The following is a 12,223-nucleotide window of genomic DNA, read 5'->3' on the forward strand; positions in this document are numbered from 1 at the left end:
GAGAGGATGCCAGTCAATGCTTTAGGTGTCGTGGCGCCGGAGGGACCTGGAGGAATGTCCTACTCCGTCGCCATCTTGGACACACCCCCCAATTCGTGACTTTTTAAAGTTGAATTTATACCCTTCAGCTGCGAACCCAAGTATTATGGTGTTCACTCTTTTTAAGTGAGTCTCCAGGTCATCGTCTGTGAGATAGATGTCGTCGACATAAGATAATGCCTCATCATCATATATTTGTAGTAACTCGGTTACCCTTGCTGAGAATAATCTTGGGCTATTCTTGAATCCCTGTGGGAGTCAACAGAATTGTTTTTGTGATCCCATTATTGAGAAACCGGTCAAATACCAGCTTTCAGGTGCAATGTTTTGACAAAAGAATCCATTAGAGATATCTAATGTCGTTTTGTATTTTTTGCGCACGATGTTATTCATTAGTGCTGCACTGTGTGAGTTTTGTACTGCAAATGTCTTACAGCAGGAGTCCAGGTGTCTGTAGTCCAAAACTAGACGATATGAATCGTCTGGCTTGGAGACAGGAAACAAAGGATTGTTCATTTGTGAGGTGCATGTTTCAATCACCCCTTGATATTCAAGTTGATCTAAGATCTCCCTGACTTGTTTTTTAGCTTCATGTTTAACTGGGTACTGCCTCTGTGCAGTAGGTTGATTTTTTAACTGAATTTTATGGTGAGGAGAATCCTCATCCCATCCTACATGATTCTTATATAATGCAGGGGCTTGGGCTACTGCCCATTTTCTTGCAAATGTGTATTTTTCATGAATTGGAATTTGATTTGAGAAGGCAGGCATAATCATTTCTTCGCCATGAGGGCACTCCCTGACAAACTCTGGTGGCCAGTCTTTCTCAGCTAACAGGATGTCATAGCCTTTCGAAAGGTTATCCCAAAAGAGACCCCTTACTTTCCTAGTTTTGTCACCCTCTATACGCAATGTTATCTCGTATAATTTATGGGGTTTGCTAACCCTGGTGTCTGCAGTTTCCCCCTGAATGTATTCATTCGTGTCCACTGTCTCCAGAATATTCATCAAGATCTTGCGAGCTATGGTCAATTCTGCTGCGCTGTCTAGCATTGTCGGGGCCCACTCTCCATTTTTCAGTTGTGTCCTCAGTATCCTCGGCATGTTTTATTTTAATACTGGCTACCTTCTTTCTTGGAAATTGTAATTTTTTACTTTGATGAGCAGGTTCCTTGTCTTTGGACTTGATGTGCTCTTCTTTGTGTTCTGACCGTCCTCTTTTTTCTGATTTCTGTGAGGAAGTCTGAAAAGATCAAGAGGGACGTGTATCAATATCTTGATATCTATCAGGTTTTCTCAATTTATCCCTATCTCTAAGGTTGTATCATTTCTCAGAGGGCTCCCTTTGGGGAGACTTGCCTCCTCGTTCTGGGGATCTATCTCTCCGCTGAGGAGACCTTCCTCTGGACTGGAATCTTTTTTCTCTGGGAGTGGATTGTTTATTACCCTCCCAACTCTTTTTTGGAGTGTTTAGATTATTTTTAATAAATGTTTTTTCAGGATTTTCAGTTAGTTGGGGTTTTACTGGTTTCCCACCCAAACTATCTCTACCTAGTTCTTCATAGGATTTTTCTATGATTCTGGCAAGTTCAAATGGTTGTTCTGCTATATCTGTTTCTTTCAATTTCTGGCGGATCGCCACAGATGCTGCTTCTCCTTTTATGTTGGCTAGTAATATAGCAGAGACCTGCTTGAAGTCTTTCAGTAATTTCATACCTAGAGTTAAAGCCGGTTCTGGACCGTATTCATTTTGAATCTGTCTTAGCACATCTGGTATTATCGCCATAGACTGAACACCATGTGTTTTTGTGTATATCGAAGCAAAGACTGTGCCCCAAGTGTCACAGTCCTCCACATGTGGTACAATCCCCATTGGAATACAGATAGTCAGAATTCTGTGTTTTTCATGAGGGGTAGTATCAGGAAATGCTGCCTCTATTTGAGTGATTTTTTGAGCTAAGCAGAATGGAATTTGTTCCCGTTCTGCGGGTATTTTGCCAATGGCTGATTGTATATTCTGTGGTGTGATTTTATTTGTGTTCCCCTGGTAAGGGGTGGTCTGTGGAATTATTATTGCTGGTTGGACTGTTGAAGTCCGCATGACATATTGGACAAATTGTCTATGTATTTTAATTAATAGTTTTAGCTGATCTAAAAGTTCCTGGTCTGACATTTTATCAATGTCGGGATGTGGTGTGTAGCTGGCTAGAACCGGCCACTTGGATCCTGGTCTACCTAGTGGACCTAGCCTGGTGATGTGATTTTGATGTTTTAGGGTGCCATTAAACCAGAGCAGGTGCTCTTGGTAAGTTAGTGGTATTTCAACGACCTCGAAAGGAGCGTATTCATCCGGAGGTTCCTCTATTTTGTAATAGTGGAAATCGTGTGTCACAGCGTGTGCTGCTGGAAACTGTATCCATGAATAGAACACCTCTGTCTGCCGATATTCATGGGCCTCTACCACGAATATGACTGTACCACCTCGTGATGATACTCCATTTTCTATTCGTTTTTTAGTTACAGTTTTTCTTACATTGACTGGAATGATTATAGCATTCGGGTCATTGTCTTGGAGAGTTGTGCCATCCGCTAAAAGTTGAGCTGCTAATTTAGCTCTCTCCCTCTCCTCTTCACTATCCGACATTTTACTGACAGAAAGTTTTGTTGCTTTGCAGAGCAAGTTTCAAGGAAACAAAGATTAGGTGCACAATATTTTGGAACACTGTATCCTTCAACGTTGACTAAACCAAAAACTAATACATAGAAATCTCTTCCTACTAAGTTCCGGCGGATATTAACCTTTTACCCACTCCAGACGTCTTTTGGAGTTTTTAGGGGAAAAAGAGGTCTGTGTGAAAAAGCACGACTGAGTTACTCTAATGTCTTGCGTTAGATTATCGCCTTACCAAACGTTGGGCGCCATGTAGTGTAGTTCCTATATTCCCAATAGGCTCTGCGCATTGGAATAATATAAACAGCAGTGTAGACGTAGGACTGTGGTCATCTAGGTCTCTACTGACTATATTAGACTTAATTAGTTTTGCCAGCTAGCTCAGAGGTCACTAGAAACTTTCTTGAATGTTCAGGAAAGAGTTAACCGTCCTGATTTAGACACGAAGGAATTAGTTTCTGACAACCGCATAAACATGACAACTTTGCTCCCTCAGAATAAAGAGTATCAGCTAGATTCATCATTATCCAGTTTTGCGAATCCTTAATAGCGATTCATAAGGAATCGCTATTAAGGACTTGCAAAACGGGATTCATGTAGGAATTGCAAAAAATATTGCGATACCTACATCTTCCTTATTTGCGATTAGCAAATTGCTAATCGCAAATAAGGAATAACTCCCCATTCATTCCTATGGGCCAAAGGCCCATAGGAATGAATGGGGAGTTATTCCTTATTTGCGATTAGCAATTTGCTAATCGCAAATAAGGATGCGATTTCAAGGGTGCCAGGGGTGTCCAAAGGACACCCTGTAGCACCCCTGAAAAGCAAATGTAGCCAGATGTTGCGCACACACATGTCCAAAGGACATGTGTGTGTGTAACATACCACTCAGAAAAATGCACTAAAGTGCATTTTTCTGAGTTTCCGCTATTTACCACAAAGTCTGACTTCGTGGTAAATAGCGGCCAGAAATTGCGAATTCGCAAATTGAAAATGGTTGATGAATTGCAATTCCTCGCAAATATGCGATTTCGCAATTAGCGATTTTTGCATTTGGGATGATGAATCCCAAATGCAAAAATTGCACTCGCAAAGGGCCAGATTCTCAGAATCTGGCCCTTTGCGAGCCGTTTTCTGCTTGATGAATCTAGCTGTATATCTCTAGAGTCGTGTGAAAACAATAGACAGCTATTTCACTCAGTCAATCGTGCATGCTTAGTTTCACCAGAGTGCAGAGAAATAGAGAGACGGGTGTTTTCAATAAAAGGTGTTATTTTATTGAACAGTCTTCTTTCTCATGCAAGAGAAGTGAGTTGCCACAATTGCAATACTTATCATGAAGTAAAGTGCGTACAGTAAAAGCAGTATTATGAAATACTGTAAAAGCATTGATATGGTTTCTTAGCCATATGATACTTTAAAATGGATAAAATATATACATATTTTATTTATTTATTTATTTATTTGCATGTTTGTAAAGCGCTGTGAATAAACTCCCGTAGGTGTATCTCCGCGCTGATAACGACCAGTAGAAACTGACAATAGAAACAATGAAATTAAATATAGTATAGGCTCCTATGATCCAACAGATGCTATTTAGGATAAGTTAAAGAGAAAGGTTTTTAAATATTTCCTAAATTGAAGATGATTATGGCATTGTCGCAATGAGAGCGGGAGTGAGTTCCAAAGACTGGGGCCAACTACGGACAAAGCCCTGCCACCTAGCCTTGATTTGGTTATCTTTGGGACACTTAGTAGTAATTTCTATTAGGGGAGAGGTCAGAGACAATAATCTGCAGAATAAAAAATCTAAAGCAGCCCTGTACAGGGTTTAGGATGTTGTTTTCTTCCACCCGGCCATTCAAAAGTTTGAGGAGTATTCTTGAAAATTGATTTTCTTCTTTGCATAGGCGGAGATTCACCAAAAATCCAAAATGCCAGTGGTAGCAGAAGTGATATCACATACTTTTTGACCTTAAAGACGTAACAGGAAGTAATTTTGGAAAGGTAAAATATTAATGAGCACCATGATATATACAGGCCCCACAACCGCGATACCATAAATAAATAAATAAATGCAATGTCCACTTACGTCATAAACTGTGCCCACATAAAAATGCCAATACTCATAAATGCAATGTCAATGTATGCCTTAACCTGTGCTCGAACAAGTCTCCATACCAGCAGTAATGATGTCAATGTAAGCCATAATCCATATATGAATGACAATTTTTTTACCAGTAGAAATGATGTTGATGTATGCCATGGTCTAGGCACGCATAAGTATGCCAATATCAGTAAAGACAATAATGATCTAGGCTATGACAACTGTGCTGACAATGTTGAGAATGTTGATGAAAGTAATACCAATGACTGCCATATTATTTTTAGGAATTCCAAGGAACTCGTATCATTGCGCCGGGAGTAGAGCGAAATTGTCTATTTTTAACCTAAAAGTGACAGAATTGTTTTTCTCTTTTAAAACTTGCACTCACCTGCACTGAGCACCTCGCGCTTTTACGAGTCCTCGGACAGCTGAAGTTAAAAGCTGCCTCTGGCGAGGGTTTGTTTAGATTTCCCTGCCGCCATTGCCCAGGACACAGGCCACGCCCACCTGGCCAGGCCACGCCCATATCTCATCCCCCCTGCCATCTATAAATCATGTGCTTATATAGGAAGCGCAGCGGACGAGCGCAGCGGGCACGACGATTGCGCGCCGAGGGCGCGCTTAGGGCGGGATCGTCTGCGCTCGTCCGCGCCGAGTCCGGGCCATGGGCCACCTCCCATACATCTTATGCCAAACATTCCATAGCCTACAGTGCGGACTTTCTCCACGATATGAGGTCCTCAGGTCCGGTCTGCGATCTACATCGATACGAGGTAATGTCCCTCCCAGCCATTTGTCCACACTGCAACGCCCCTCTTACCCGGTGGCAGACCAAACCACCGAAGCAGGAATATCATATGTTTTTACTAAACTGCAGATCTCTGCCAAAACATAAGGTAGAAATCTCGTTTCTACTAGAGGAGCGCTCGCCGGACGCAGTATTTCTATCTGAAACATGGCTGACACCCGATTCTGACCCGGCTGTTGTAACCTCCCTCCCCTCGGGCTTTCAAATCGTCCAACAAGATCGTTCGGAGGGTAGAGGTGGAGGGTTAGCAATCATATTCAAAGAACAATACCACTGCAGACTCATCCCCGAAACTATTCCAGACTGTGAGAGCCTTGCTTTCTCGCTGGAGTTCTCCCCTAACCATTGCTTTTCGGGCACATTGATATACCGCCCACCCGGTCCCCCTAAACAATTTCCCAATCTCTTACCAATAATTATGGCGCCACACGTTAGCGCCTCCGCCAACTATACCGTGCTAGGCGACCTCAATTTGCATTTTGATTCACCGCTGGACTCTTCGGCTATTACGTTAGCCGATGACTTGGCTGCGCTGCAACTTAGCCAACGAGTAAAAGCATCGACCCATGTGAAGGGTCACCTGTTAGACCCAGTGTTCAGTAACTGCGAGGACCTTGTGGTTGGGCTTCCGCTCCCCCTCCCGTGGACTGACCACTCGTTGGTGCCCTTTACTTGGTCTACTCAGAAAGCTGGCTCAGTAAAACCATCGATAAGATTTGCCAGATCCTGGGCACGGATACCAACAGAGGAATGGAAAAACTTACTTATGAAAGAACCTCCCCCTAACAACGAGGATCCATGCTTGGCTAACCAGGCCTATGAAAACTGGATCCTGCGCTCCCTCGAATCCATCCTCCCCCTCAAGAAATCAACGGTAAAACGCCTCCATAAAACAGCACCGTGGTTCTCGGAGGCACTTAGGAACAAAAAGCGCCAATGTCGTAAAATTGAAAGAAAATGGCGCATAGACTATTCCATGGTGGAAAAGACTCGATATCGAGAGGAGTTAAAAGCATATAAAAAGGAACTAAAAGCCGCCCAAGCAGTGTACTTCTCCGACAAGATTTTAGCTGCAAAATCCAAACCGAGAGAAATCTTTCAAACGTTACAAAAACTCACAAAACTCCCGTCTCCAATTGCTTTGAAGGAAAAGTCTGTCTCCCAGTGCAATGACTTGGCTGAATTTTTTTCAGCTAAAGTAAATAAAATATATGCCTCTTTCCCCTGCACTCTCACTCCCACCCTTCCGCTAATTCAGGATAAAATTAAGACCTTAGACTCCGCTCCAGCCCCTCCACCTCTGCTCAGCTACTTTCCTTGCATGGATCTCGAAGTATTGGAGTCCATGGCTCGGAAAGTAAAATCCGGATCTCCATCTGACCCGGCACCTCCTGAAGCCATGATGCTGGTCTCTCAGACTGTCCTACCGATCATTAGGAACCTGCTAAATTCCTCCATTGCCTCGGGCATTGTCCCTTCTGCTTGGAAACGGGCGATGGTCCGGGCGCTGATAAAGAAGCCCAATCTGGAACCATCGGACTTTGGGAACTATCGTCCGATTTCGCTGCTTCCCTGGGTGAGTAAGATCGTGGAGAGGTATGTCAATCTCCAGCTGGTCAGCTTCCTTGAAGATAACCAGCTGCTAGACACCACCCAGACAGGGTTCAGGCCCAAGCATGGAACAGAATCCGCCCTCCTAATGGTCATCAAGGAGTCCAGGAAAATCCTTGATCAGGGAGGATCAGTGGCAGTGATCCTCCTTGATCTCAGTGCGGCGTTCGACACGGTCAGTCATGCCACCCTACTGAACCGTCTTTCGAATGTCGGCATTGTGGACAAGGCGTGGCTCTGGTTAAAATCTTTTTTGAGCAACAGGTCTTTCCAGGTGTTCGATGGACAGACAGTGTCTTCCAGCATTCCCCTGAAGTGCGGAGTCCCGCAGAGCTCCTCATTAAGCCCCGCGCTTTTTAACGTCTATATGAGGCCACTGGCTGAGGTAGTTCGTCCGTATGGAGTCAAGATCATATCCTATGCGGACGATACCCAGCTGGTGGTCTCATTAGCGCAGGAGGCTCTCCAACCACGATCAGGGGGACTTACCGAATGTCTGGAGGAGGTGAAGACCTGGATGACTCGGTCATCATTGAAACTTAATGGTGACAAAACGGAGCTCATGCTCCTAGGCCCTGCCGACCCCACATGCTTTAATTCACTGTGGCCCCCCTGTCTAGGTCCCCCTCCGGCCCCGAAGGATAACATCAAAAGCCTAGGGGTATGGCTGGACAGGAGTCTCTCACTCAACACCCAGGCCACAATGCTTTCAGCCACCTGCTTTGGAATACTCAGGACACTGAAGAAAGTTCTTCCTCTGCTCCCAACGGAGGCAAAGCAGATAGCCATACAGGGCCTGATACAATCACGGCTGGACTCCAACAACGTCCTATATCTGGGTGCACCAGAGTACACCTTAAAGAGATTACAGCTTGTGCAAAACTGTGCCGCGGGTACTCTGCTGCAGATCCCTCGTAGATTGTCAGTAAAGGCGGCTCTGACCAATCTCCACTGGCTCCCAGTGCGTAAGAGAGTCACTTTCAAAGCAATGTGTATTGCTCACCAGGCTTTCTGGGATTCGGGGCCCCTAATCACCCGTGATCTAGTAAGCCAGTATCACCCAGGCAGGAATCTACACTCTAGTCAGGCCTTTATGGCAGCAATCCCCAGAGTTAAAAGGTCTAGATCTGGCGGAAGGACGTTTGCCTTCAACGCCGCCAAGATCTGGAACTCCCTCCCGTTTCACCTGAGATCCAATCCTGATCTCGTTTCCTTCCGCAAACAATTAAAAACACACCTATTCAATTCCGGTTAATTTAACTCAGTCTTCCCTCCTTTTCTGGTACTCAACCTCTTTTACCCTTCACTGGTTCCTTTTTTTTAGCGCTTGGACACCTCAGGGCAGCAATCGCGCTGGTATAAATTCACTTTCATTCATACATTCATTCATTGCTGTTAGATTCACCCAAGGGGACCTCCCCATCAACCCTGAGTCAGAGATACATGGTCAGGCCGATCCTGTGTCCCACAGCCATGTCTATCAAATATCAGGTCACAGTTGGGGTCTCATTTAGCCCAAAGACAAACGCGCACCCAGGGAGAACCCTGATTGATCTCACAGATAGATATTTGCACCTCAAACAAGTCTGAAGAAATTGGCCCCAATAAAACACGTTTGGCCAAAGGCCCACGTTCTACAAAAATACCACAAAACTAGATACTACATGTAGATAAAACCACTCAGCCAATCAAAAAACACATGCACACCACACATTGTGATCACATGCTCCTCATGCCAGATATCTGGAGACATACTCTCGGGTCCTCACTACCTCTCCCCGAGGTCGAGAGCCCAACCTTGTTTATTTTTGACCGATGTTTTCAGGAGAGCAGAAATTACTTTATTGTTCCGCACAAGATAGAAATAATGTCAGCTAAAACTTTGACCTTCTTCAGACTTTCCTCAGACTCATTCCCTTGCGGCTCACCAAGCCGCTGCATTTAGTTCCTGTTTTGCCAAATGCCTCTTGTCTTTTCATTTCTTTAAGGTAAATACATATACGAGCAACAGTAACATCATTTGGCTCTTGAAACTGTTTTATTCCTGGAAGGCAAGTCACATGATCTTAGCATTACAAGAATTGACATCGCTGAAGTTCCATGATGACTGCATGATTACAAAAACAGCATAGCACGAATGTCTTTATTAGATACCACCTATAATATTTTTCTGATCCAATCATTGACATTTCTGGGGCTTCATATTCACCCTTAATTGTACTGAGCAAGCAAAGCAAGTAAGTCAGACCTCTTATAAGGGGTTTCTCTCTTTCAGGAAAATATGTAAAGATTGGGTGAAATAATGCATTTTAAGGCACGATTTACACAGACATTAGCCCACATGCCGTAGGCTTGGAAAGGGCAGCCATTAAATATTCAAATCCTTTCATGGTGTGTCAAGCCAATGAAACCTGATGTTCCCCAGCAGTTGACACCATGATTTTTTCAAAATATGGTATGGGTGCCCCATATGTCAAAATGGTGCTGGGGCCAGCATTTTTTCATGGGTGCCCCAATAATGCATGGGTGCCTCCTTATCTTAAGAAAATTACATAAAGTAGTAAAGTATTGAATTAGAATGTAGCTGGGCTGGCTGGGAAATTTCCCAATGTAAGTTTCTGTCTTTTATTAAAGAAATTCAATATCATCTGTCTTCAAGAAACCTGGGATGTGGGTACTAATTTCTGTTCGGATGTTTTTTGTCTCCCAGACAGTCCCTCTAAATTTAGGAGGGCAAGGGGTGGTCATCTCTTGAATGCTTTAAACCAGGATACAAAGTTGAGGTGAACAGTACTGGTTCACTGATCTTGGCTGCAATTATAATCATATTTCTCAATTCTCCTAGACTACTGATCATCTTTTACAAAGCTTTCTGCCAGCTGCGTCACCCAGATACCATTCGTTCTTCCATAGGCCTTTTAGGGAGATTTCTAACCTTTAATAGAGCCACCACGCTTGTCTTTTAGTGGGCCATTTTAAATTGCATGTTTATACCTGGTTTTGCTTTTCTAAACATACCTCCTTCCAGACCCCCTTATCTAATGCACCACACTTTAACCACATGTTGCATGGTGAAGTGACTAATTAATTATCTTAATCTTTCACTTATCAGCAATTTATTCCTTAAGGACGTGTCCACTAGAAACATTTCTACTTTTACAGCAGAGGTTGCTCCACAGTGATCTCATTTTTCTTTGTCTCCCCTTTCCTGGTGCATTCACTCAAAAATTATGAAGCACTGTATGACTGTGTCCTTGTGTTTTGAAATCTGTTTGAATGTTATCTCTTGTGATGAATTGTTAGCTTTTTACATCGGTTTGTGACAAAGTCAAATCATTGTTGACCAACTTCTCAAAAACCTGAGACACCCATTAAATGGGTTGGACAATTTGTGTTCTAGTGCCTACCGTGACCACATTGAAGCATTTAGGACAAATCAATGGTTGTCATTTGTCGTGCTACAAAAGAATCCTTAAAACTGTCAACTCACTGAGTAATGCTAGCCATGGGGCCAACTCATTCATTCAAGCAGTATCAGGGACAGCTCTATGTTTTGGGAGATTATTAACCGCTCTTTATTCAAACAGAAAGCAGATCCTTCTTTATCTTCAAACATCCTGCCCAGGTCATTGGTTAGTCACTTTAAATCTATCTATGATGCACCCAATCTGGTTTCTGAGCTCTGTGTTATTCTCTGTATTTAGGTGTACCAACAATCAATTTTCACTGAGAAGAGGTTAGAGACACTATTATTGAGCTGCTAAAGAATAAGACTCTAGGTCCTGATGGGATGCCCCTGGACGTATTTAGATCCAGCTTTCCACTCTGAGCTCTACTGATCACCATGATCAATATGGAAGGTTGCTCCCTCGTCTGATTGAAATGAGATCTTACAAACTTTCTTAACATATTCTAGAGAGTATACAATTTTGTCTTGACAAAGATGGAAATATAATTAGGACCATCGAAACGCGTCGACGCCTCAATACAAATACGTAATCCACCAACTAAAGGCATGGTTTACAGAATCAATCATCAAATTACTGAATTCCGTGCCTCAAATATTGTCACATGACGGATATGTAAGATTTGAAGACATAGTGTACCTGTCTAATTCTTTTATACTCTCTCTGTTTTATGATGTGCTATTGATTTATTTTTAACCTGTTATTTTAGTATTATTGTGACATATAGTATATGGATGGTGCTTTCTATTGAAATCTAAAATCCTTTTTAAAGATCAATAAATGTATGCATTTATTTTTAATTGATGTGGTTCGTGTTATTCCTTGTTTTATATGGTCCAATCGTTTGAATGGTGAACAAACAAGGTGGGTTATGGTAATTTTTGGTTTGAGTGTGGCAGCCGGACTGAGTGCTGGTTAAGAGCAGAATAATTTACCTAAAGGGAATCTAGCTTTACCTTCTGTACAGTACCCTATCCCCTTTGGCTTTTAAGGGCCCCCTCTTTTTGCACACAATGGCCTTGCGATGGCAGGCCTGAGGCAGGGTTGAAAGGCTACTGGTGTCTGTGGCACAACCAGTGCTGCAGGCTCACTATTGACATTTAGATTACAGGCCCTTGTTATATGGTATACCATTTTACAGGGGGACGTATAGGTAAGCTAAATATGCCAATCAGGTATACTTAAGTAAGGAAAATTATCAGGTAGATGTTACTGAAAAAGCTGATGAGATAGGGCAAAGAATGTAAAATCCTATCAGATGATCAATATAGATTCAGGCCTGGTTTAAGGATGGTAGATCAGTGTCTTAATCTCTATTTCATTGTCAACAATTATTACAGTTGCTAATGAAGGATCCATACATATGGCCTTAATAGACTTGGGTTTAGCATTTGACAGGGCCAACACGGACAAACTCTGGAGTATTATGGTGTGAATGGGTGTTTAGGCCAACATGGTCCATTTGTTGCATGACTTATACTGAAGCTGTTTAGGCATGGAAAAAATGGTAAACCACT

The sequence above is a fragment of the Lissotriton helveticus genome, chromosome 4_1, assembly GCF_964261635.1.
Source record: "Lissotriton helveticus chromosome 4_1, aLisHel1.1, whole genome shotgun sequence".
NCBI classification, from domain to species: domain Eukaryota; kingdom Metazoa; phylum Chordata; class Amphibia; order Caudata; family Salamandridae; genus Lissotriton; species Lissotriton helveticus.